Genomic DNA, 23,798 nt, shown 5'->3' with positions numbered 1-23,798 from the left:
AAAAGAAACGTGTTCAATCTGCTAAATCAGGTCTGATGTTTATAAGGGTCAATGAGAAGAGAGCAGGGATGGTCAGGAGACAGCATCAAATGTCAAGACGAAGAACTAGCAATTAGGTGTTCTAACTAGAAGATTTATATGTGGCATATTTCTTACATCAAGCTGATGCAGGCACATTTTTTTAAGCCTTCCAACACACAGATCCTGTTCTTAGCTAGAGAAACAGTGACATGGAGAGAACTTGTTAAATGACCTTTCTTTATACCTGTAGAGAAAAATGCTCAGCTGCTGTCAAAATGACAGGAGGGTTAGATGTAACAGAATCTTGGAGATGGTCTAATCTGAGCCTCACATTTTGAAGATGAAGAGATAAAGGTCAGGGGTGATCTCAGCTGTCCACAGCCATAAAGCTAGTAACAGCCAGACCAGTGATCTTGCTAGTTTATCACACTGCTAACTCTTAATTTAATACCCAATTTAGAAAACAGAGAGCATATTACTGCACATCCTGTATTGGGAAATAGTGAAACTTTCTGAAGGTATAATGGGAACCCTGTAATTAGAGTGGGAGCAGGTACTGGGCATTTCCCATGTCAAAAATCCCTGGAGGTGTGTTTCTGAAATCTATTGCCAGGCACAGGAGTGGCTTGCCAAGCATCCTTTGGCCTGCAATCCTAGTGCTGTATATCTGTGCATCTCCTGCAGGGAGAGAAGTGAAAAATTAATGAGAAGCTCAGAAAAGCTCATTTTCAGGGCTATAGAGATTGGGAGGGCAATGAAAATTGGGAGTGAAGAAAAAAGTTTAAGCTATCAGCTTCCAGCTCTAGCAAATCATATAAATGGGGTGTAAATGTAAATATACTCACACGAAAATGGAAAACCACCAAGGAGTTATTTAGGGAAAGACTGGGTCTGAATTACAAACACCCAGGACAGAGCTCTTTGTGATTCATTTATGGGCATCTGTTCATCTCTGGGATGCCCAAACCTACAAGCCATCTCACATGCTAGTAAAGAGCCCAGCCCAGCGCTCCTGCGTTGGCATTTCCTTTTTATGAGAAAGGACCATGTATCTTGATCCAAATGTTTTTTTCTCCGATCCTGCTTGGACATAATAGCCTACAAGCCTTATGAGGAGGAGGGTTAGTTTTTAAAAATTAAATACCTTTAAAAATGTTTTTTTTGGGGGGAGAGTTTTTTCTTTTCTTTTCTTTTTAACATGATGATATAATTCATTCTCCAAGTAGAAAACACTGTATTTGAATTAAAAACTTTAAACTGTTTCATTGACAAAGCTTCATGTTTAAACAAGAACGAAGTGGGCACACATCACTTTCCATTGGGAGCTGGACGTGGGGCTATTCACACTGGAACGTCCTGGTACTCCTAGCTCAGGCTCTGGTCTTCACCTGTTCTTTCTCACAAGCAATTTATTCCCAAGTGAGAATTCTTCAGTTATTCAGCACATGCTGCTGGTTATGGAGTGACTTTTTCTGGAATAGGATATTTGGGAGGATTATCACTGCTCCAAAGTGCTTTAGAGCTGGGAAACCAGAAGGATGCTACTCACAGGAATAACTGAGGTACTGAGATTCTTTAAAAGTATTTGCAAGAAAGGAACCCTCATGCACTGCTGGTGGGAATGCAAACTAGTGCAGCTACTGAGGAAACAGTATGGAGTTTCCTCAAAAAGTAAAAACTGGAACTGCCATTTGACCCAGAAATATCACTTCTAGGACTATATCTCAAGGAATAGGAAAGAATAAATGCACCCCTATGTTCATAGCAGCACAATTCACAATAGCTAAGATTTGGAAACAGCCTAAGTGCTCATCAGCAGATAAGTGGATTAGAAAACTGTGGTACATCTACACAACAGAATACTATGCTACTATAAAAAAGAAGGAACTTTTACCATTTGCAACAGCATGGATGGACCTAGAGAGCATTATACAATACTAAGTGAAATAAGCCAGTCGGAGAAAGATAAATTTCACATGATCTCTCTCAGATGTGGGATATAATGATCAACATAAACTGATGAACAAAAATAGATCCAGAGTCAAGGGGCAGGGAGGGGTGTCAATCAAAAGACTTGTATGCATGCATATTAGCATAACTAATGGACACAGACACTGGGGCAGTGGGAGCTTGCCTCAGGGTTGGGAGTGGACAGGGCAGGGAGAAGGGGTGTCAATCAGCAAAAAAGGAGACATATGTAATACTTTAAACAATAAAAAAAATGCTGAGGAAAATAAAGGTTTGCACAAATGACAACACAATAAAAATAATAAATAAAAAAAATATTTGCAAGTCAATAAGGAGTTGCCAACAGACCTCAGATCTTATTGATGTGATAATATACATATATTTTTACTTTCCTTATTCAATTACAGTTTACATTCAATATTATTTTGTGTTAGTTTCAGGTGTACATTATAATGATCAGATAATCATGTTCATTATAATGAGTACCCTTGATATAGTGATAATATTTTAAGTCAATACGACTTGCTCATAAATCTCCAGAAGATGCTTAAGAACAGAAACCTGGTTGTCTTTTGAGAGCAAAAAAGGCCTTCCTCTCATTCTGCTGGTATGAGCTGAACTGTATTTACTTTCCTCTCCCCTCCCCTTCCTTCCCCCTGCTGCCAAATTCACATGTTGAAGTCCTATCCTCCAAGTATCTCAGGATGTAATCTTATTTGGAAATAAGGCCATTAAATATGTGATTAGTTAGATTAGGATGAAGTCATGTTAGAGGTAGGATAGGCCTTTAGTCCAATATGACTGAAATCCTTATAAAAAGGGGACATTTGGACACTGAAACACATACAGGGAGCACACCACATGAAAATAAAGGTAGAGATCAGAATGTTGCATCTGTATGTCAAGGAGGACAAAGGTTGTCAGCAAACCACAGCAGCCAGGAAAGAGGCATCAAAGAGATTCTCTTTTACAACTGGCAAAAGGAACCAACGCTGTTGATACCTTGATCTGTCTTACGACCTCCAGGTCTGTGAGACAATAAATTTCTATTATTTAAGACACGCAGTCTGTGGTACTTTGTTAGAGGAGTCCTAGAGAACAAACATAACTTATTCATAGGGTTAAATGACTCCCTATCCTGTCAAGACACAGCGGCATGAGCCTGGGTGCCCTGCACTCTCAGCAGATGGCCTCTGCTTCAGTGTGGTGGGGCCTCTATATTATCTGCAGCCTCGAGGACTTCTTGTCAAAAAAGAGAATGACCTTTATTTCTTATCTCCTAAATTCAACTGTTACCCAAGGTGCTACTAATCATGAGTCACCCAGGGTCAAAACCTGAGAGCTGTCTTTGATTTCTCCTCTCTCGCCCCACATCTTGTCTCCCCAGTCCTGTCATTTCTACCTCCTCTGTGTCTCTCAAATCTCTCTTTTCCTTTTCATGGCTGAGGCCACCACCCATTCAGGCTTCAATTATCTCTTGTGCAAACTGTTATAATAGCCTTCTAACGGGCCTCCCCCAGCCAGGCTCTCTACTGTTCCCCTGGCAGCTATGTCTGGAACTGCCAGTGAGTCACCCAAAGGCCAGCTGTGATTATGTCACCTCCTTGCTCAAAAGTGTCCAAGGGAATAAGAGCTCACTCTGGAATCTTTACTACTTTCCATGATCTAATCCTAACATATCTAGCCTGCACCTGCCTATTATGAACCCATGTTCCAACTAGACAGACTTCTAAAGTACACTTCCCATATCCCACCTGTGCCTTTGCTTATCCCATTTGCTTGGTTTGGAATATCCTCTCCACTAATTCTACCCATCAAATTCTAGCCACTGTGTAAGGACTCTAACTGTGGTGCTCTGGTTACATTTGCAGGTTCTGAAGCACAAAGGACCCGATAGATTCTGCCTTCCCAAGTCACTGAGACAAGATGTTGGCAAGTTCTTAAATTTCCCTGCATTTCAGTTTGCACAAATGCAAACTGGGGATAAGGATACCTCATGGGGCTGCAGTAAGAGTTAAACAAGAAAAAGCATAAACCACATTTAGAGTAGTACCTGGAATATTAAGGATACAGTAACTCTCATCTATTATTCTTATTCACAAGCCCTTTAGAGGAGGTTGAGGGTAGCAGCACTCTTTCCCGATCTCTCAGAGCATCCGCACTGATCTGCTCTTATATCCCTTAAATTTCTTTAATAATTTTTTGGACATGATTTTGCAGCATTTCTTCCCATATCTGGAATATATCTTCTCTTTATAGACAATTGACACCAATTCCAAAGTCCTCACAGAATCTTCCTCTGACTTCTCTGGTCCTCAACTCTCTATTGCCATCTCTACCCCTGCAATCATTGGGCCAGACTCAAGTCTGGGGGTAGCTACCTAATTTTTTCATATTTGTATCCAAGGGCCTAACACAGTGCTTAACACTTAGTAAGTATAAAACAACTGCTCATGAATCAAACACCGAATGCTGAACCACTCTCAGGTGTGAACATTCAGTGGCCCAGACTCTACAGTGTTTTCACACAGCTACCCGTGCTTGCAGTTCCCGGTAGCACAGGTGTTGCATGTATGCACAAGGGCTGAAATAACTCAAGGGACTAAAATTTCCCAATGATGACTTTAGGCCATCTCCCTGTGCAGTAATTCTCATGTGGGACTAAATCAAGTCAATAGCTCCCTTTGTGGTTCCAGAGCACTGTGTATACCTCATCCCCATGAATCTTGAAGCCTATAATTATTGGTTGCCAGCTCTGTTTCATTCCAAGAGTATGTGTAGTGTGGGCAGACTTTGTCTTATTTAGCTCTCAATTTTCTGGGTTTGGCATTTATGGAATCTTGGGGAAGTATTTATTGAACAGGAATTTTCAGGAGAAACCTGAGCTACACCACGGGGCACTGTTAACTATTAAGTAGCAAAAGATAATGAGAAAAAGAAAGATGCTCTCTTATGTTGTGCTTTCAAGTACTCCAATGCTAAGAAGGTATATCTGATCAAATACTATTGTCATTTCCATGACATAATTCTGAAAAGAGTGAAATTTTTAGCTGTATTCATCTAATAACTCTGCCTGATTTCTAGCTAACTTACAGTATATTTTGTTTTCCAAGCAAAATATGCATAGAGACAAAGAGCAGAAAGAGCAGTTGGCTTATGACCTTGAACTATAATGGGTTCTGCTATGGATGGAGTGGTCAAATGGCCCAGTCTGGGAGCCTGCAGCTTATAGAAGACAGATATGAATGTGTCCTGGCCAATCACTGATGAGGTTCACAGCATGCCTGGAAGAGTTAACTGTGGATTTCCCTCTCAGAAAGTAAAACTAAGGTTGATAAAGAGAAGGGGAATCAAGGAGCAGTTCACACCTTTATGTAACAGCCTGATCATTGGCAGATGAAGACTGAGCAAATTCTGCATTTAGAAAAGAGTTACCTGCTGAAACAGAAGCCAGAATAGCTTCAGCTTCTTATGAAGTAAAATTATTTAGAGACTAAACAAAATGAACTTCAAATTGGCCACAAAGAATAGTGTACAAGTCAGTTGTTACCAAGACCTTATTTTAGGAAACAGAGTCCTGTTTTTATGCTAGAAAATAAAAATATTAAACAAAAGTATAGTGGGCTGGGTGCCAGGCTTCTAGAGTTCAAATCCTACCTAGGCTTTTTAACAGCTGTGTGATCTTGTTGAAAGTGGCTTAACTCTCTGTGTGTCTCCATTTCCTCATTTACAAAATGAGAATGAAAATAGTTCCTGTCTTGTATGATTTGTGATAATTATGTAAGCTAATAAATGTAAGGAACTTGGAAGAGTGAGGGGCACTTAATATGTGTGTTGATAAATTAAGATTAAATGAAGCAAAGGTAATTTTGGCCACCTACAATTTAGTAAACTGTATTTTTTTAAATTATCTACACTAATAAAGGAGTAAGATGCAAATTGATTATACCTTTGCAATGCTCACCAGCCAATCAGGAGTGAGTATGCAAATTAAACCAACAAAGATGATGGGTTAATTTGCATATGCAGAAACTAAGTGCCATTGTGACAATACAGGCGTTCTGCATTACCCCAGCCACTCCAGGCATCTGGGCAGCATGGGAAGGCGGAAAAGGCGGCTCCAGCCAGAGTGAAGATGGTGCTGGCAGCCAGTGGAAGGAAGGCCCATTCTTGCATAAATCTTCATGCATCAGGCCTCTAGTTTTGTATAAAAGTAACACATACCAATGTCAATTCTTCAAATAAAGAAAGAAGAATGATGAAATGCCAAACCTTCCTCCTTTGTCTTATCTCAATATCCAGTGCTATTTCCTCCAAACCACCACACTCAACTGTTTCTTCCATATTTTTGCAGAAAACATTTTTATTTAGAAACCAACATTAAACATACAATCTATGCCTTAGTTAATAATAGTGCATTGAGTACTGGGAATTTGCTAAGAGAGTAGACTTCAGTAGACTCAGTAGACTTTCATCATGTATAAAAATTGGTAACTATGTGAGGAAATAATATGATAATTAAATTGAATATAATGATCATTTTCCTAAATGTATAGCAAACCATCATAGTTGCATATCTTAAATACATACAAATTTTGTTAAAAAACAAAAAAGATGGAATGTTGAACTAAAAAATAAATAAAATTAACATGAATAATATTATAACACACATACTGCTCTGAACCTTACCTGTCTTTTCTCACTTAACTGTACACCTTAAAGTTCTCTCCATATCCTATCTAATAAAAGGGCAATATGCAAATTAACCATCACTCCACTACACCACCAGCCACGCCCACCATCCAATCAGGAGTGGGCATGCAAATTAACCCCAATCAAGATGGCTGCAGCCACTGAGTGAGCAGGAGGGAGGCTTGGGTTTCCCTGGTGATGGAGGAAGCCAAGCTTTCCGTACACCCTGACTGGCCTAGGCCTCCACTTAAGGCTACAAAGTTTCAATTATAGAAGATGAATAAATTCCAACAGAAATGGCTGCCGCCATGGAGCAAGCAGGAGGCTTGGCTTTGCTCCAGGCTACAAAGTTTTAATTGTAGCAGATAAATAAATCCCGATACCAGGGCCTCTGCTTGGGTCACTAGGGTTGGGGGGTGGGGGTGTGTGTGGCCAGCCTGCAAACCACCACAGGCCCCTTGCCCAGGCCACCCTACACCCCAAGGGAACCCCCAGCCTGATTCGGGACACCCTTTAGGGCAAACCAGCAGTCCCCTACCCATGCACCAGGCCTCTATCCTATTTAATAAAATAGTAATATGCAAATTGACCATGACTCTAACACACAAAGATGGCTGCTCCCATGTGGTCAAAGATCCTGTCCCCATGTGAACACAAGATGGCCACCACAAGATGGCCAGCAGGGGAGGGCAGTTGGAAGGAACCAGGCCTGCAAGGGAGGGCAGTTGTGAGCGATCAGGCCTTTAGAGGAGGACAGTTAGGGGTGACCAGGCCAGCAAAGGAGGGAAGTTGGGGGCGACCGGGCCTTCAGGGAAGGGCAGTTAGGGGGTACCCAGGCCTGGAGGGGAGGGCAATTAGGGATGATCAGGCCTGCAGGGGAGTGCAGTTAGGGGTGGCTAGGCCTGCAGGTGCAAACAGGCTGGCAGAGGAGCAGTTAGGCAGGCATCAATCAGGCTTGCAGGGGAGTGGTTAGGGGGTGATTAGGCTGGCAGGCAGAAGCAGTTAGGGGCAATCAGGAAGGCAGGCAGTCGGACATCCCTCAAGGGTTTCCAGATTGGAGAGGGTGCAGGCTGGGCTAAGCCTCCCCCCCGCCCCCATGCATGAATTTCATGCACCAGGTATCTAGTTTAAATATAAAACTCCACCTCATATTTTTTTGTGTGTGTCTCAGTGGCACTTCACTGTTTTATTATACAAAGAACATGATTTATGTAACCAGGCCTGCTAATGGTATTTGTCCTGTTTCCAGTTTCAGATATTATAAATAATCTATGGTGAACAACCTTGCACATCCATCTCACTGTATTTTTGCAAGCACACATGTAGGTTAAATTCCTGGAAATTATAGCTCCTCCAAGCATGCCCTTCCTCACAGCTGTTTTTAGGAAGCACCTTCTTTTCCTGTTTGGAATCTTTTTCCTTGCCTGAACGTCCTTTGCTAGATATGATGAATAGCAAGGTCAAAGGTAAGTGCATTTGAAATTCTGGTTACTCTTGCCAAATTGTCCTCTGAAAAGCTTGCTCTGATTCATCCTCCCGCCAGCACTGTAAGTGAGTGGCTGTTTCCCACTTTCCTAGCTGACTCAGTGTACTAATCGATTTCTTTTATCTTTGCCCAAGCCATAAGTGAAAAACAGCATCTCACTAGTTTCAATTTGTTTTGTTATGTTTATTCATTACAAGTGAGGATAAGATCTTTTTATGTATATGGGACATTTGCAATCAGATAATTTGTTTTGAATTGAAAATGTGAACTGTGCTACTTCCCTGAATTAAATCTGTAATGGTGACTCACTGCCTACAGGTAAAGTCCTGTTCCTAATATGACAAAAAGGGGCCTGTGATCTGGTCTCTTCTAAGCCTCCTCTTGGTAGATCCCTTTGCCTCAAAATCAGTGGTTAAAGAATTTCCGTTTTCATGTAATTCACCTGAAATAACAAACCATTAGGAAAGATTCTGCTATACCCTCAAGTATTTTATTTTTTCTTGTTAATTTGATATCAGAGCCCACTTGTAAATAATATATCTTTACGGTTTCTGCTAGTTAATACTGGTAATAATACCAGGTACCTCCCAGCTGGTCCATATTAATGTTCTCACTAAAGTTCAGTTATTCTGAGGAGGAAAATGCTAGACTACTAGTGGATTGCAATATTCAAATCAGCCTAAACAGAGGCTGATGATCACATGTTCCCTAAGGACCATCCCAGTTCCCTGAGGAACAGACTAGCTGATGATGGAAGAGCCTAGAAAAGAGCCTCTGCTACCCTGGTTGCTGGCTGACTTCCCACTGACACACATACTGTATAACAGCACCACTCACATCTCCTATTCCAACACTGCTGAGCACAAAGTCATCACTCGACACATCACACCACAACCTTTTCAGAAAGCAAGAGTCACAAAAACATATTCATGCCCAGTGTGCCCCAGAATCAGGTCTCCACCCTGAAGAAGAATGGACAAAATAAAACAAACGCTGCCCATACTGATGTTTGCACAGGGTATTTATAACCCTGAACACCCAAGGGGATGGTTGACAGTCATTAGGGAGGTGACACAGCTGACCAGGAGTAAGAGTTCCACTACAACATACCACAAAATTAAACAAGTAAAATAAAACAAGAGAGCAAGACAAAATTATATTTATACTTTGAATTAAACTATGTGAAACTATATGAAACAACACACATAAACGTGTATAAATGATCACAATTTGTAAGTGTCAGGAAGGGCAAATGTTTTATTTTCAAACTTTAATGTAATGTATTACTTTTATTTTAAAAACACCTCTAAGTTTCCTTTACATTACGTGGGGTTGCAGTTGTGATGTACATGTTCAGTGACTCATTTAGACACATGTAGTTATGTAGCGACGATTAGAATTCAACACACCTGATCTGACTGATCTTTCCAGAACCACCAGAGACATGGACTGTGGCCATCCATTATGACTGTCTCTGGGAATATCCACCTAACTCAGATCTATCAAATGATGCTTCAATCATTCATGAGGCAGGTGAGAATCCTCCTCCTTGTAATGGTGAATTTTCTGGTAATGAATCTTCCCAGGTATCCATGCATGAAATGAAGTTTTGTGCTACGGTGGATAAGCTGTATAAATTTTTGTTTTACATGGGAGCATATTATTGTGGAATGACAGCTCATAGTTACTTCATAGAATCTTCATAGAAACATCTGAAAATGTAATCAGCATGATGCCAGACTCCCGCATTAAACAACCCCTTCCCACATGCTGGGCAGCATGTAAAGGCCCGTTCACAGGTGTCCTTGACAACAACACGCAGTGGTGGCAAGCAGCTTCCTACAATTTTTGAGCATCTTACAGCTCCCCAAAAACCAGGGGCTGGAAGGCTCAGCAATCTGGACAAAACAGCTTCCAAAGCACACAAAGATGCTGCTATGCTATAGAAGAGACAGTCATTCTCTTCAGACTCACAGTTGGTTAATTTGGGGATAAAAATAGACTAATCTTACAATAGTCTTCTATGCCAAAATTATATCTACATCTGAACATCATTAGCTCCCCTCTCCGACTTCTTCTCCACAAAGACCTCTTACAGCATCGTTTAATTATAACTCCTTGTGATTCAACAGCAAGGTCCTCTGAGGCATGCGAGGTTATCATACATGTCCTCCATCCCCAGGTCAGACTACCACTCAAAGCAGGTTCTTCGTACACAATGCTTTCTTTCATTTGTGTGACTTCATCAAAACCTCGCACATTTTATATTCACACTTCACCCCCACCCAAACTCTCCCTCCAGCTAAGAAAAGGAAGAAGGAAGACCTTTAAAACTGACCTTCAAAAACTGTTTGATGCATGAGTGGCCTCATGGTCTATTTCTCTCTCTATTAAGGTTACTTGATATTTATTTTTGTGAAACAAGCCCTAAATCATAATTGATTCCTTGCCTAAAGTCATTCCTATATCTCCAGCAACTCAACAAGGAAACCAACAACAAAATAAATCAACCAACCAATACATAAAGGAAATGTTTTTTTAAGAGGCAAGTTATTATGATATAGGAATCTTTCTCTGCCTCAAGAAGGTTAGCATCAGTCGTTGACAACACCAAGTTCAACCTGCAATATTATTTTTTGTTCATGAGATCAGCTTTCTGAATTCAAGTGTGTTTAACACTGATCTAGCTACACATATTATATAATACATCTTTCACTCTTTGTGCTTTTCAGTCACACATAGCAGGGATATTTCCAAGCAAACCCTAGAAGCCTCTGAGTGAGAGAGCCTTGCATCCCAATAGTTTCACCATTCACCAGCCAAGCGATCCCAGGCAAGTTCCTGGCCTTTCCTCTGCCTCATTATTCTCATATATAACATAGGAACTGTAACTGCCTCACAGGACCACTGAGGGCTCCATCGCAGCTGGTTCAGTATTTGTCAGTTAGTGGGCACAACTATTAGCAATTACAGTTGCTATTACCCTGTTTCCCCAAAAATGAGACAGTGTCTTATATTAATTTTTGCTCCCAAAGTTGCGCTAGGTCTTATTTTCAGGGGATGTCTTATTTTTCCATGAAGAAGAATACGGTACACATTTATTGTTAAATGAAAATAAAGGAAATTTATTACCTGTATATGGTACTGTAGTACGGTAGTTGTCCACACAAACCAGACAAACTGTGAATCCTACAGTATCAAGAATTTACTCATTTATTCAATGACAATCATGTCATCATCTTCTGGAGCATCATCATAACAATCCAATTCCTGAATTTCCCGGTGAATTTCTTGTGACTCCATTTCTTTTCAGAATCTCTCATGTTTAGCCTGGGGCGGGGGGGCTTATTTTCAGGGGGATGCCTTATATTTCACTCAGAAGTAGGTCTTATTTTTGGAGGATGTCTTATTTTCGGGGAAACACGGTAGTAGTATGAATGTGATATTATCAAGTTTATGTTAATTTAAAAAGTCAAAGGGAAAAGGTCAAAGGATGCTGGGGAAATAAAGGGGACTCAGATGAATGTCTATGCTAAAGTGATAGTGGAGAAAGGAAAGCACAGGTCTATAATTGTACTGAATGCAGAATAAAATCCTGTAGACTTAATTCAAAGGTGGCCCCTACGTGAATGATGATCATTAATGGAGTCAGGGTGCTTGTGGGGGGAAGCCTGTCAGGGCATAAAGAAGGCATCCCTGTAGACATACTTATTTGGGGTGACAGTGCAAAGGTCCTGCAGAGGGCTGGCCTGGAGGTGGAGGCTGGATCTGCCAATGGGGATATGTGTCCGGGGCAGCCATTTAATGAACTGAATGAACTGTGGAGACATTAGAACTAGAGCTGGGAGAAATGAGTGCTCTAGGACATGGGCGGAAGAGAAATAAAGGAAGAAGAATGTGTAGAACACAGAGAAGTATTCAAGGCCAGTCCAAAGTGCTCTCCAGGCCTGGTTGTGGGAGGCAGCAACAGGGTGTATGGTGCCCTCCTGGAGGCGGGCAAGCTGGAACCGCATCTGGGCCTGCTGGTGTGGGAGCAGATGGCAGGAGCAGCCATGGACTTTGGAGAGTGAGAGGCGGGAGGAAGGAAGGGAGAGTAAATTACTTGTGGAAGAAATTATCACTGGAACAGAACTTGCAATCAAGACATCAGTCTAAGAAGTTCAAAAGGAGGCAAGGAACAAAGAAATTCAATTCTGTAAAGATGCTAATGGACTCAAGCCCCATTCATTAATTTCACAGAAAGGTAGGCAGATGAAGGCCATTCTAATGATTTTAAGAGTCTTGGTTCCAATGGTCCTTTCTATAATATGTTCTCTTAGAAAGTAACTAGCACTTTTCTATTTGTAAACTGGCCTCAGGGTTTGCAGGTTCTGTCCTGGTGGCTTTGTATAGACTGACCTGTACCCCACCTTGCCTGGCACAGACCTGTTAGTGCTCCCTGCCCTGCCCTCCATAGTCATGGCATCTCATTTTACCCTCAAAGACATGTAGGGATGGAAAATAGAGCATACAGTCCTCCTGTTTACATCTTTCTCCATTTTTGAGCAATCTGACTTGCCACAGAGCTCTAATATTTCCACAAAAGACAACACACACGTTACTTCCCCTGAGAGCACCTCTTTGCATGCTGTGTGTGCTTCTGTCTATGATGCAGCCAAGGGGAAATAGGAGGAGCACTTACTCAGAGCCACTGTGTCTATTCTCTAAGTTGTGAATTCACTGAGAGGAGGAAATAGTTCAGTGAGCTAGTTGGAGCCCAGGAAAACACGGAATAAACTCCAACTCCGTGGAACTGTACAGTGTTGGAAATTAGGCCCCAAAACCAAGGACCGGAAGAAACACCACCTACATCTAAGAAACTCCATCAGGGTTGTCATCTGGTATACACACCATTTAAAGACTGGAAATAAGGAGTCTTGCTTTGGTCCTGGATGTTTGTTTTTTAATGAATTTCTAGAAAAAGAACTCATGGTAGATAAAACTTAGAATTATTCTCTGCAAGGTATGATTCCAAGAGCTTTCCAGAATTAAGTTCCTTTTCAATCCTCACAACTCTGTGAGGTGCCAGCTTTATTTCTATTTTAGATGAAGGAACTGAACAGCAAGGGGAGGACCTGACCTGAGGAACTTGCAGTGAGTCTGCCTGGTCTGTGCTGTGATCACTGCCTCTGACTACCTTCCTGCACGGAGCTCCTGCTGAACTTAGAAGTCAGTCACCAAACACACATCTAATGATAAATGCTGGAAGGCTTGTGTCCTTTCATAGAATTAGTTCTGGGAATATTGAACCCCAAATCTAGCAACCACCTCAGAGGCCTGTGTAATGTTTGCTTACCTTTCAATGCATATTTTATTCCTATATGTTATATAGAAGAAAGAGATTGTGTTTCATATAAAACATTAATGCAATGATTTTGAATGGTCTTTGTTTGGAGCCAGTATCAATTCACTCTCTTAGCCATTCGACAAGTAGTGTCTGCCTTGTACATGCATCAAGCTGGACACTGAGATGCAAAGACAAGTGAGATGGTAACCACTGCTCTAAGGGCATTAAAAAAAGACTCATATTATGACTTCTCTTCCTTCATATTTTAGCTATATACAGATGTGTCAGAAAAGAAAAACATTTTGTAATATTACCATGAAGTAGAGATGAATTATATTTTAAAACATCTGAATTAAAGAGTTCTCATACTCAGGGATCCAAAATGCAACATAGGTAATACAAGCATAGGCTAAATTTTGCCATCTAACTGGAAATTATTTAGCCTCTCTAAGCCTCAGTTTCTTTATCTGTCAAATGCAATTAATAACACCATGTAGGTCTTCTGGGAAATTAAAGTCAACAAGGCATGGAAAGAGTCATGCATATTTCACATCCATGGAAAAATCAAGATGATAGTAACTACTGAAGCAATTTATGCCTAGGTAGAAGGGAATAAACAGCAACTGTAGTTTTGTCACACCTTGAACAACAGTGGCAGCTGACTTCCAAAGACAGCCCCTGATGAATTCATACCCTTGCATTCATATCCTTGTTTGTCTGCTCCAACTAGGCTGCTTCTGTGACTTGTCTTAATCAACAGAATATTGCGAATGTAGTACAGGGCCAGTTCTGGACTTGAGTCTTTAAAAGGCCCAGCAGTGTCTACTTTGGTGCTCCTGGGGGTCCTGAGCAGCCCTGCTGGAGAGGACATGGGGAGAGCTCATATGGAAAAGCTATGAAAACACATGGAGAAGGAGAGGGGACAGCTCTCCCCATATCCCCCATGAGCCTCAGTGATTCTAGATGACCCTGATTCCATATGTCTTCAGACACATGAGACCCACTATGAGAGGCCAGCAGAAGAACCACTCAGCTGATCTCAGTCAATCCTCTGGCCACAGAAGATACTATGACTAAGTTGTTGTTTTAAGCCACTAAGTTAAGGGATGTTTCATTACATAGCAACACATAACCCAAACAATAGTGCTGCACAAATGACCTGAGATTCAACACACTGCCATTGAGTCTGACATGTGCACAACTCTGATAAACTAAAAGGCAATCATGAATGAAGGCAAGTACTTCAAAGGCTGGACCTTCTACTGTGTGCTGCCCATTCCTCTCTCAGATCTTATAAACAGAAGACCTCAAAAATATAGTGGGCTGGCTGTGGCTGGGTGGCTCAGTTGGTTGGAGTGTCATCCCAAAATGTTGTGGGTTCAATTCCCTGGTCCAGGCATATAACTAGGTTGCAGGTTTGATGCTCCCATTGGGGCACATACAGGAGGCAACTGATCTCTCTCTCTCTTTCTCTCTCTCTCTCTCTCTCTCTCTCTCTCTCTCTCTCTCTCTCTCGTCAATGAACATATCCTCAGGTGAGGATTAAAAATATATATAGTGGGCTGACCACCTCACTTGGGCACCCATAATGTCTGGTACTCTGCTCAATGCTGGAAGACAGAGGGGGGAAAGGCAGAGTCACTGTCATTAAGGATTTTATACTCTTGACATATAGCAGAATGATGGGTAAAGTTCATTTGGAGAGAAAACAATTATATCTTTGTAACTCTTGCTCTAGGAAAGTACTAATTTTCATAGTCTTTAGTCTATACCATCTAATAAGTGATTTTTAAAAAAGAATCAGGGCCATTAAGTCACCTTTGTTGTCTAACACCTAGATGTTCTCTTTGAGGGTTCTGGTGGATATACAGGTAAAAAGATGCCTTTGCCTGTCCTTGCTCAACCTCTTTCTTTCTTTATTTTTTAAATATATTTTATTGATTTTTTTTTACAGAGAGGAAGAGAGAGGGATAGAGAGTTAGAAACATCAATGAGAGAGAAACATCGATCAGCTGCCTCCTGCACACCCTCCACTGGGGATGTGCCCACAACCATAGTACATGCCCTTGACCGGAATTGAACCCGGGTCCCTTCAGTCCGCAGACTGACGTTCTATCCACTGAGCCAAACCAGTTTCGGTGCTCAACCTCTTTCTTAAAGAAACTGAATGCTCCAATCGCCCAAAAGGAATGTGTGTTACAGTCAGACACTGAAAGCTATACAACTTGGTTTGATAATTTCTTATTAAAATCAGATGCTAAATAGTGCTTCAATTACTTGCATGTTTATTTTTCCTAATCATGAGAATTGTCATTGCTGAAAAATGTGTGGAAATATATTTATTTGGCATAATAGCCACTCTACTGATGTTTCTGTTTTCCTTGGAATGCCAAAGCCACTTTAAGGCAAATTTTGCAGCTTGACACAATCCGACTAGTCTTAAACAAACAACACCTCCCTCAAGCTCATATAGCCTTTTGGTGATTACTACATATTTCTCCTCCTTTCTAGCCAAACTTCTTCAAAGAAGAAGTCTGCTTCCTTCCCCCTGACATATTCCTCAGCCATATGCTATGTGAAGCCAGCGATCCAGCTTTCCTGATACTGTTCTCCCCAAGAACACCAATGACCAGTTGTCACTGAAACCATTGGACTCATCTCAGTCCTTACTATCTTGTCAGAACCTGGTGAAGTGCACACTCTTTCTTTTTTCAATGTTCTCCTGCTCTGGTCAGGTGATACCACTGGTCCTCCCTGGCTTTCTAACTCTCCTGTTGGCTTTGTCCACCTTCTCTGTAGGTTCTGTTGTCTCTGCTCCTAGCTTACAGGCTGATAGTCCTCAGGGTGCTGAGGCAGTTTCTCTTACTTCCCATTTCTCTCCTTGGAGTTTTCATCTCATGACCTCAAAGATGACCCAGATGCCCAGATCTGCATTTCCAGCCAGACCCCTGCTGACCCAGTTCTCTATGTCCAATGTCCCTTCCACATTGAATGTCACAGAAACACCACAAAAGCCAGAACTCCCCCAAATAAATGATCTTTTCCCCACACACTCTCTCCTCTTCAGTGTTCCTGATATAGTGAGTGGTACCTCCACCCATCCAACTGCTTATAGAGAAACAGAAGAGTAGTTCTTTATTCTTCTCTCATCCTCCATATCTAATCTGTAATTTAGTCTTGCTCATTCTGTCTCCTAAATATCTCTTGCAACTGTTCACAGTCTTAAGTTCCTAGTGTCACTATTTTAGTCTATCTTCATCTCTCCCCACATTATAATCAACCACCTGCTAAGCAGTTCTCTTGTTACCAGAATCAGTAGAGGCACTTAATATTCAATTTGCAATGAGGTGTCCTCTTAATTCTATTACAAGTAAATTTTCTGTCATTACAGACACAAATATACAGAAGTAGTTATATTAAACACTTGAAACAACATTTGGCATTACTCCAAACTTTCCCCATACTACAGAGAATAATCTTATAAAAGGCAAGTCCCCTGATATCTTCATTAGGATGTTGCATTAGGATAAAATGTAGACTTCATAACACACCATGGAAAACCCTTTATGAGCAGACCCTCATCCACCTCTTTATCCTCATTTCTCACTACTCTCTACTCCTCCACTAACAATCCTTTCCAGGTCATAGCTTCTTTTCATACTGCAGGTTGTCAATATCTCCTTCTCTCTTCTCCTGGAGCTCTCACATTCTGTTATTTCTACCAGGACAGATGACTCTCTCTCACATTCATTCCCCAACTCCTTGGTTAAACATTCATTTCCCTAGGAACCTTAGATGATAACTTACAACTCAGTTGGGTTTGTCTCCTTTAACATCTTGGAGACCCTTGAAGTCTAAAAACCTAAGCTCTGACCAAGTAAATAACATTACTCTGCTAGCATAAACAGGGGGAATTTCAAAGGAACATTAGAGTTAGGGTACAAAGGCCTAAATCAGCTGCCTTTCAAGAACACATGGGATTATTCATCAATGTTGTCAACCCATCAGTTTTATCTCACTGCCTGAGTGGGAAAAATATAAATTTCCAGCCCAAGAGCTATGCCAGGGATATTTCATAGGACCTAACAGTGGAACAGTTGGTTCATGCTGGATATGAGGTAATAATCCTATTATTAACTGTATTCCTCAATCCTATATTATAAAAGGATATCTAGAAAAGCTCTGATGCAAACCTTAGGGTTTGTCTGTTTCCTCTAAGAAATGCAAATGCACTCGCCCAATCACATGGCAACCTAGGAATTCTGGAGATGAGCTTCCCAGGAAGGGTGTCTTGAAATCTATTGGTTGCTAAAGTCATCAGTTATTGGATAAATTGATGGAAGAAATAAAGGAAGCAGGGTCTGTCCCAGAGGATAAGAGGCAGCCAGGAACTAGGTGAAATAGTTATCTAACAGGTCAGCATTAAGGGTTGACTCTTGTTCCACTGGGAAGTTTTGGGGTAAGCAGAACCTGTAGCAGAAGGCCAATGAGGCAGAGGGGCCAAAGGATAAGGCTGGAGCTCCACACTTATATGAGTACCTAAGAATCTCCTGTTGCATCAGTGTTTTATTGTACAGAAAACAGTGGACAAAAGCAAGTGGGCACCACAATATGTACCAAGGGAACTCCTTATATAGTTAAGGCCTGGACCTTTATTACTACTGGCAGTTGGGTGGCAGTGTAAGAAGGTTTCTAATTGTCTGGCATAGTAGAGGAACAGGCAATCAATTAATCCTATTTGGAAGTTGCTGCCTTATTACAATTTTACCTACATTAGTTGGGTTTGCTAATAGCTGGAATGAAAATTTAAATACAACTTTTGATTTTCTTTGAATTAATTAAATTGCAGTACTTTATTGGCCTAAGAAGATGATGAACTGAAACACCTCAACTTGAGAAAAGAGAACACAGAATCTTTCCAAGAAAACATCAATTCAGCAACTAGTTGAATGTTAAAATAAAAAAGGAAAGTTCCTTTGTTTCTTGGTTGAAAATGACAAATTAAATCAGCATGAAATTTTGCAGGTAAGCTATGTTGTTTTTCGTTTGTTAGTAGATACAGGATCTGTACCACATTTTAAATAATTTTCTGACTTATTCTTCCACCAAAGGCACACACTGCCAAGGCTTGTCTGTTTTTGCCTCCATTCTGAGAATCACTAATTCAATAATGCAGCTCTGGGCTCACAAGCTCCTGCACTGCTAGTTGGTTTCTGGCCACTGCTCCCACCTACTGTTTTAAAGTTCTTTGACCTCCACGAACTTAAATTCTTGATTTTTCTAATCATACTCAACCCATTCCTTCCTTAGCCAATTGAAAGTCCAATACTAAAGTGGGTAAAATAGTGTCCCTGAAAAGTCATATCCAAGTCCTAACCTTCAGGACCTAGAATGTGACCTTACTTGGAAACAAGGTCTTTATAGATATAGTTAAAAACCTCTGGTTGAGGTTATCCTGGTTTAGTGTGAACCCTGACTCCAATGTCTGGTGTTCTTCTAAGAGAATGGAGGGATTTGAGACATGGAGAAGGCAATGTGAAGACAGAAGCAGATATTTGAGCTATGCAGCAACAAGCAAGGCACATTACAGATTGCCCAGCAGCTAGCAGAACCTAGGAGAGAGGCATGCACAGGTTTTTCCTCATAGTCTCCTGCCAAGAGGAACCAACCCTGCCAACACCTTGAGTTTGGACTTCTGCCCTCTAGAAGTGTGTGAGAATGATTCTGTCACTCTATGCCACTAAGTTTGTAGTGATTTATCTCTCCCCTTCTTTTCTTTTTACCCATCTGGCAAAAATCCAGCCCTCAATTACCTGCTTCTTCCATAGATGTACCTGGACAGCCAAAATGGCTAAAACAAGTAGCAGTACTGTGAAGATTCATAATCATCAACCTGAAATGGGCTTTTCCTCTAAATAATCCCTCCTCTCCTCTTTGTGAGGAGACAACCTCACTTATTACCTAAAGAAGAAACTCTTCCATCAGATAGGGTTGCTGGAAAGTTCCTGACTCCTATCTCTGCAGCCAGCCCACTGCTTCCCTCCATTTCAGTGGAGGAGGTGCTCATTACTTCTGATACCAACCCTTTTATCTGGGCTTTACATCCCACGCACTCTTAACTTCTCAGTTCCCTTACCTGATTTATTAGGTCTCATACATTTTCTAACTCCTTTTCTCTCTGGGATCTTTCACATTGGTTGGTCATGTTTATGTCACTTTTATTGTAAAAGAGCAACTACAAATCAGAAGGCACAGACAGCCCCCTCCCAATCAAATCACATACATTTGAGTCTCTATAGACACACGTTTTCTCCATCACCCATCCTCGTCCGATATCTCTTCCTCATTTCACAGCCAGACTTCTTAAAGATGTAGCCTTATTATTCCCTTTCCTTCTAATTTCTCATTCTACACTAATCGGGCATTTATCCCCAAACAATTCACCCAGAGAGCTTTTGCTAAATCATCAATGACCTCTAATGGATCAGAATCACTAAAGTCAAGGGTGTTTTTCTATACATCACTTGAAATTATAGTACTGAACACAGTTCAGTATACCATCCTTGAAGCATTTCCAGTCCTAGCTCCATCACATCATATGCTCCTGGTTTTTCTTCCACCTCTGGAGTCTCTGCCTTTATAGCTCCTTAATAGGTTCATCCTTCTCCACTCAGTTATTAGTAATGATATTCTTCCTTTGTCCATTAGAACCAACTTTGACTCTCTTTCTATTCTATACTTGTTCCCTAATGATCTCATACTTGGTCATCACTAATTGACATATGTATGTAAATGACCCAACATTTACATATCAAGCACAGACCTCTTCTTTGCTATCCATATAATCAACTGCCAACTCTGGCTATCACAAGGTCAACACAAACACATACCAAAACTTGCAATCTTATCTCCCCCACACTCTCACCCTGCCCCCACTCCTTCAAACCTGCCATTTTCCCAAAATACTCATTCTGGGAAAGGCCACCCCCACATACCCTTAACCAACATGAAAATGTCAACTGTGACACTTCTCTTTGTCTCTCCTACATTTGCCTGTCATCAAGTTCAATCACTTATTCCTTATAACAGCACCCAAATCCATCCATTCCTACCACCAAATATTAGTCCAATTTACTATCCTCTGCCAATGACCTCCTAATTGGTCTATCTGTGATCACTCACACTCTTGTCTAATTTGTTCTAAAGGATGCAGGCCTAGTGTAGGTTCAATCTTATATCTCCAGCCTCAGCCTCATTTCATATCACACTCCCTGCTCTCCCTTCTCTAGCCGTTGGCCCTTCTTACTTTACTAGAAGGTTCATCTGCTTTTTCTACTGCAGGGACTCTGCACATGCTGGTCTACTGCCTGGATGCAAATGCCTAACCCTCCCTCAGAGGAAGTTCCCCTGATGCCTCATTCTTTCTTTCTTCCAAGGACCTTTCTTTCATAGCTGTGACCTAGCTTTCTTCTTGTGATTTGATAATTTGCCTCTCCAGCAACACTGTGCAGGCCACAAGGTCACCGACAAGGTCTAGTTTTGCTCACAAATACATTCCAGGGCCAAGTACAATTTCAGCACGTGGTAGGTGCTGAGGGAGTTTTGCTGTTGTTTTTCTTCAAAGCCATAGGTATGCAGTAAAGCTTACACACACAAAGGAAACTTTGGCACACTGTAGATTTCCAAGGCCAACCCATGCAACTTCAAAGGAAACAAAAGCACAACTTGGTGGCATCTTCACAGCTTATTCCTGTCAAGGGTATTTTTTCTAAATACAGTCCTATTTATAAGAAATTTGGATAAGTTGGCTGCAGCTGACTATTTGAGGAGGCACTGTGTGTTCTGTTTCACATGTTATAATCTGTTTTTGTTCCTGGGGCAGGTATAGAATGTTTTGTGGACACCAATTGCCAATAACACAAAAGATGCTGGGCCTTAGCCTAATTGCTCCCCAGGCCTGGGCGGAATGGAGTGTCTGAGGGCAGGATGAAAAGCAGGTGGAGGCCATTTCCCTGAGAACCTATTGTTTTACGTTCTGTGCGTTACGGCTCTCCTGCACTCACAGATGATGCAGAGAAGCTTCTGAGAGGAACCCTGTCCTGTAGTGCTTTGGCCACCTTGCTGAACTCAGCCCTGGGTCTTAATCCTGAAGGCCTTTAGGACACTGGCCTTTGAATAGGAGGGGCATATGAGCAGCATGAGACATGATCTATCTTTGAAAATTTCGTATAGTATCTATTGATGCCAAAATTTAGGAAAATCTTGAGATCATAATTTTCTAATGTAGCTTTTTTTATTTCTATACAACTTGCAAAGCAATATTTGAAGGTGTTGCATATATGCAGATGCACATGTCCCATATCTTGAGTTACAGAAAATCTATAGTATATGGTAGAGAATTATGGCAAATTATAAATGTAACTCATTGTGGAAATAATAACAAGCCAATCATGCACTGTGTTAATGTAATTTTGTGTTAAAAAAACACACATACATTTTTAAATACAAAGACATAATATAAATGCAATATATGGACTTACTCTTTGTATTTAAAATCATGGACATTACGGTGCATATGAAATGATATTATATACATACACAGCCAAGACAAATATATGCATTCCAGCTAAAACTTGCAAACCAATTACCTTCTCACAATCAATCAATTAATCCTTTTGTATATTTAATATTTTATTCTTATCCATGTGTAGGAAAGTTTGTAATTCAAAGTATTACTTGAGCAAATATGTAATTTATGATATTAAATATTCTTATGTTGACAATAGTTTTCTCATTTTGGCTAAAAACTAGCATAGAAAGTCTCTCCTTTCCAAAAACAAGAAATAACATTTCTGAATCCAGTTAAGTACAAGGAACACTACAATGTAAACTGTTGACTTAAAAAAAAAAAAACCCCACAAAATAGCTTCAGTTATATCTTGAACCCATCCATCTATTGTGATACAGATATATTCCATAGTATGTCCTCCAGCTTCTCTAATTTGGAACCTGAATGTCTCTCAAAGAGAAACAACAACTACACACACATAACATTCAGCTATCAGTTTAACTACTTTGGCCACAGAAATCATAGAAACTTGCTAAGAATAGTTAAAAATAAAAATGATTAAAGTTCCATTTTTGCCTGTCACATGTTTTTTAATTCTCTCTCCCCACAGAATTTTAAATGAATGTTTTTTCAAACTTTTAATGATTCATGAGTAATTTGATGCCACTGTAATTTGCTTAAAGAATGTATTTCATTTTGATTTCTCTTCTCCAATGCAATGGCCTAAGTGTTTTTTTCTTTGTCACCTCATGAAGAGGGGATTCACAGGAGTCACCCAGTTAGACTTTCGACTGCATGTAAATCTCTCCATAGTGCTTGGGGATGCATGCACGACCTACACATATACCTTAACAGATCTGTGTAATGACCGAGAGGTTGGAGAATTCAGTGGGGCGAATATAGAGATTGGTGGAATGCGGAAGTTGGTTCTAATCTCAGGAATTGACAGGTTATATATGGCAGTGGGGCACTGGGGCTTTCATCTAAAAAACAGAATCAGAACATGAACTGGAGATGTCTACCATGAGGACTGTTTAAGATACAAGACTTTTTTCAACTGTCCTTTGTTATTCTCTTTCATTCCCCAAAAGCAATTAGCAGTAAAATGGCTGGGTCTGTGGAATAGTGTTCAGGTACAAAAAGTAGGTCATATCTCCTATTTTCATGTTTAGAGGAGAGAAAAGGGGAAAGAGGCCAGAAAAATAGAGGAGGTGGTAATTCTGAGGACAGAGAGCAAGTTGATTTTTTTAGGATGTAGAGAAAGAAATAAATAAAAGTACTACAGTAGGTCTGGGATGACCTGGACACATAATTAGCAAAATCAATCAAAACAAACAAACAAACGAATAAACAAACAAACAAAAAATCTATACAGCCCTTCTAGCATCTCCTCTAAAACAAGGTGAAATCAGAACTCCTTCACCTATACATTACTCTCAAGCACACGCTTCCTCATTTAAAAAAATCTAGTGTGACACATGAACTCTCCTCAATTTTAAGTTATTTAAGGTACAATTCATAACCCTTTTTTATTCATGGGGAAACTGAGGTACAGCATTAAATAAACTGGGCAAAGGCCATGAGACTACCAAACATCAGAGCTGGGACTTGAACCCAGGTACTCAAACTCCAGAGTGTCTATGCTCTTAACCCCTTAGCTATGCTGACTTGCCACAAGTTCCTTTTGCTGTCACTAGGCTACAAACTATAGTTATCTTTGTCACCAGTAATGCTCC

General features: G+C 40.7%; 1 protein-coding gene across 7 annotated transcripts in view; it reads right to left on the bottom strand.

Annotated features, from left to right (window-relative positions):
* PHACTR1 (phosphatase and actin regulator 1) overlaps nucleotides 1–23,798 on the bottom strand; it is a 532,833-nt gene that overhangs the window by 163,008 nt on the left and 346,027 nt on the right. The window lies entirely within an intron of this gene.

Source organism: Pipistrellus kuhlii, unplaced genomic scaffold (assembly GCF_014108245.1).
Source record: "Pipistrellus kuhlii isolate mPipKuh1 unplaced genomic scaffold, mPipKuh1.p scaffold_m20_p_2, whole genome shotgun sequence".
Taxonomy (NCBI): Eukaryota; Metazoa; Chordata; class Mammalia; order Chiroptera; family Vespertilionidae; genus Pipistrellus; species Pipistrellus kuhlii.
Note: the sequence above shows the minus strand (reverse complement) of the source record. Positions and strands in the feature narration are given on the sequence as shown.